The sequence below is a fragment of the Pygoscelis adeliae genome, unplaced genomic scaffold, assembly GCF_000699105.1.
Source record: "Pygoscelis adeliae isolate BGI_AS28 unplaced genomic scaffold, ASM69910v1 Scaffold194, whole genome shotgun sequence".
Classification (NCBI taxonomy): domain Eukaryota; kingdom Metazoa; phylum Chordata; class Aves; order Sphenisciformes; family Spheniscidae; genus Pygoscelis; species Pygoscelis adeliae.
This window is the reverse complement of record NW_008824549.1, coordinates 83,543-88,322: the sequence shown is the minus strand read 5'-3', so window position 1 is coordinate 88,322 and position 4,780 is coordinate 83,543.

Genomic DNA, 4,780 nt, shown 5'->3' with positions numbered 1-4,780 from the left:
ACCTCCCCCCCAAGCCTCCTGACATAAGGATCAATGAAAACCATGGACCAGAGTCTTTAGGAGCACCAAACTTTAAAACTTTTCTTCCTCATTTAAAGCCACGTCTTTGTCTTTCCTTGTTTTCTCTTGGTTTACTCCTCCTGAAGTAAGCAGGAAGACTTGGTTACAGACTAGATACATCAGGAATCTTTGAATTATCTATCTAAATGTGAAAGCACAGGTTAATCTACAATCACTTTCATGTCAACTTTGTGTGATACTTTTTCCCTTGGCTTTGCACAAAGACCCTTGGCATGACACTCTGACTCTTGATATAGAAACTCCCTTTGCCACTCTAAATGGGGCTATTCTCTTACAGCCTTTTAGGTCTCCTTTGTAATCTCCCCAACCTTTGCAGGGGCAGAAGGAAGGACGTTTGCATGAGAGCCATCTGTCAGGGTAGATACAAATCCCAGACTCCTCTGGGCCTTAGAGACTGCTCCAACCTCGAAGGCTTCACTCAGCAGTACAACAAACACAGATGGTTTCCCTCTTGGACCCAGGACAAACGTGCTGCCTTTCAGGACGTCGCAATGATTTTCCTCAAGTAAGCCTTCCATTTAAAAAATGTGAGCTATCCATATGTTTGGGTCTGTGATAAATGCAACTTATGCCCCTGTATGCATATTCTTTTATATATAAGGGAAAATGTCAATGTTTATCATCATTTGTCTGAAAAGTTAGACGCACTGAGTGCAGGTTTCAATCTATTGCACTTTCAACCTCCACAACGTAAAGGGAAACCACCAAAGACAAGTGTTGACTGTACATTAAGCTATCTGTTTGATTAAAAAAACAACACTGCACATTGATCTATTGAGCGAACTGCTCTGGCTGCAAAGTAACTTATTTAATCAACCATAGTCCGTTTTATACCTATGACAAGATTTATAAAGTGACTAAATTAATAAATTGGTCCTTACAAGATGCAATACCTTAATTCTCCATGTATAAATTTACTCTGGGCATGCATATGCGTGCAACGTCTTAGGAGTTGGCATAAACCTGGACCAAACTTTCTGTACCGTGCAGTACACTTTCACACAGAAAGAAGCAGCCCAGGCTGAAGCTGTGCTTAAGCACATCAGGATAGTGTAAGCCCTGAGTCTGCTTATCTGGAAGGAGTATTATCTTGGATGTAACTACATGTTACTGCATAGAGAAGCTGCTTGAGGCTGGATCATTAACAGTTTTCAGATGCTTAAGACCTGTTAAAATGAAATCACCCTTCATTTCCACCTTATCAGCACTTCTTATTTCATCTGAAAATAGTACTAGGCGTTGAAAGTCAAATCTGAACAAACGGTAATGTAAGCAGTTGAATACAAAACCCCACAGAACCACAGTGAAACATCTCCATATATACCTTTGATCGTATACTAGTTTTTAATGCCTTTCATGGTCTTCTGCGGTAGATATGGGATATGCAGAGGTGACAACTACATCATCTTTAGGACAACGGGTCTCCTGGTACTCATAATCATGCTCACCCTCACCTCTTTAGAAAGAGGGTTTTGCATGGGAACGTACTGTGATATGACTCACCCGATGGTCTCCAGTGCCTTGTTTCTCTCCTATGCAGCGCAGTCTCACCTCCTTCCCAGCAGACTCATCCTTGCCTCTGCAGGCAGCATCAGCTGCCCTGTTCCACACCCGTGCCTTGTAGGCAGTCTCCTTTGCATATTTGGCATTTTTTCCAGACCATAATGTTTATTAAAAAGACAGTGGTTTTTAAAGAGGACCAGCATAGCAATCCATCACAGTAGAACTATTTTAACGATGGTACAGAGGAGAGCAGAAAAGGAGAAAGCACAGGCATTTTAAAAGCCCCATGGAGTCTGAGGTTTGCTAGCCTCAGCACTCGGCCAAGCTGAGTGTTCTACTTGGAGTAATTCCCCTCCCATCCCAAAAGTGGGAATTTTTATTTAATGTAAGACTTCTAAACAAACAAACAACCCCCCATGTATTATGAATCAAGGCATAATAATAGTCTTGTTCTACCAGGACTTCCTCAAAAACCAACCCTCTCATCACACCAGTCCTGCTTCATTTATCCCATATGATCTGGCCCAGACTGTAGGTTCACTTATGCCAGAATGAGCATGGCACCAGTAATCTGTAAGGAACAAGAGCTTTATCTGGCTTCCCCTTCTATAAATCCAGGATTTTAACCAGTTTGTACTGGACTGGCACTGCCATGAGTGAGATCTGATTTTGGTCTTCAATTTGGACAGATTCAAAGTGAGTTCACTGCGAGCAAAATTACAGCTGGAAAATAATCTTTACTAGTTACCGCAGTGTTGAAAAGCCAGCTGTGCTTGCATTGCAAAACCAGCTGTAGACCTGCTGTTGACCAGCAAGCATAACATCAAGGGGCACCATGCATCTTTCAAGAAATCACTCTCTTACGCTGTGCTGAAAAGCTTCAGTTTTAGCCAACTTTTGGGTGTAGAAAAGGAAAGTTTTAACAAGAAAAATGTATCAAAGGAAGGCCAGATTCTCACTGCCCTCTGGACATTCGAAAATTTGACGCTTGAATTACAAACCAAGCCAGAAACAGATACAAAAATAACAAATCCATAGGTAGGTAGTAGTTATATATACATATATGTATGCATATACGTACATATGTGTGTGTGTATATATATGTGTGTGTTTGTGTATTTATCTGGTTTCTATTAGACGGTCCCCTCCTTTCCCATCTGTCAAAGCTGCATTGCCTGTCTTCTAAAGCACTAGCCTGGAAACTTTTAGACATGTGCTTATCTTTAATTACATGAGTATTTCCCCAAGTGCTGATGGGAATACTCATGTACGAGGGAAGAGGGTTAAAGTGCAGATTTATTACAGACTCAGACTATTTTCCAGGCTGTGTTTGTGAAATAACTGAACAGGAAGGATTAGAAAGCTGGCAGGAGACCCAACCCTCTTACAAGCAGGACAACAACTGTAAACATTTAAAAGATCAGATTTGGGAGTAAATCCTCCATCACACTGGTAATGCGACAGCCCCTCTGGAAAGACTGGGATAAATCTGCTGCTGCAGTAAAACGCTTTGTGGCGTTGTGCGGTACCTGACAAATGTAAGAGGTGACTAGGGCTGGACGTGTGATCTTGCTGGGTGTGATAGGCCACTTTCCTCGTGATTAAAGCTATCCTGTAACATTCCCAAAGAATCCTTGGGATCTGGTGGCTAGAACAGGAAATTATTTTCTCATTATCGGGGGATTCTTCCAGTGCTATAAATGACTGACTGACTTTTTCAATCAGGACAATGAAACGTAAAAAGGCAATCTTGAGCTGAGTTTCAAAATATATTTCTCATATGAGCATTTTGTTTCATGAGCCTATTTTTCAGTGATCTCATTCTGATTTTTCTGAGTTCATAGGAAAATATGAAATAACTTGAGTTTCTAAGTAAAAGGCAGTGTAAAAATAGAGGGTTTTCTTATTTAAAACTCACTGCAACAGAGAGGTCTTGACAATGTTGAAAGTAAAATCAAAGTTATATGGAAATGGGCAACTCATAAAAAACAATTTTTTTATGAGCAGCTTGGGGGTTGTGTGGTTTGGAGGAGTTTTGGGTTGGTCTTTTTTTTTTATTTATTTTCAGTTAGAAATCTTAATCTTGCCAAAAAATTCTTAGTGTACTTTACTTAGGAGCCCATGCTCCATTTTTTCAGGAGCGATTTAAGTTTATGAGCTTGCTTTTAAAAATGGGTCTCTGAGACACCTAAACACACACGACTGACTGACACTCTGCGAGGTAATGAATGTGCTTGTCTCTCCCAGGCACCCACGGGGAAAGCTCACAGTGCTGCCAGGTGGTGCCTTTAGAGCATTTGACATGCTTGGCACTTTGCAGAACCGCACCTGAAACATACAGAATCCGAGGGTGCCGCACAGTTTGCAGGGCTGGGAATAGGCACTTTGCCCCTTTGGGCCTATGTACGGTATATCATTCATGAAAGAAACCCTGACTAATTTAAAGTATGCAGTGCACGCTGGTGCTGTTGAATTGCAGTCGTTGAGTGGGGGAAAAGAGAAGGAGGAGATAACCGCAACTGTGAGCAGTCACAGTTTTTAAAAGATGTTTTAATAAAAGGGCATAGACAAAGGCATTTTTGTTGCAAATGAATGCTAAGAGAGGGGCAGTTCACAGTCTCACCACTGAGTAGAGTGTTCCTCCCAGAGCTTTTCCACCATCAGGTATGTTTGTATATTTTTCCCCCAGTTGAAATAACAGCTCCATCCAAAGGCATGGGCTAAAATAGAAGAGACTGGCAACCAGCTGACAGCCACAGAAGACTCCCTGCCTGGCCCCATAAATGCCACGCTTGTATAACTAGTTGTGGCCAGATACATACACAAACACCGCAGTCATCTCTGAACCTCAGCACTGGAGATGGTGTCCATCACTTTTAGTGCTTATGGTGCTGCTCCTCGACACTTGCCCTGCCTCCTCGCTCCACTTTTACACACAGCTCTCCCCTGGGTCCCAGACGGCATCAGCCTCGCTCCCTCCCCTTGCCATTTTCCTTGCGCCTCCTGACTCGGCAGCTGCAGCTCGCCTTTTGGCTCTCTTTGCTGAAGTTTCCGCATCCTCCGCTGCTCCTCTGAGAGCAGCAGCGTCTGCGGCTCTTGGTCGTCTGGCAGGAAAGATGCCCTCGCCTTGAGGCGCTGCCGGTCTCCCCCGTCCTGCTCCCTCTCCTTCGGCCTCAGCAACTCGCCGAAGAGGAAG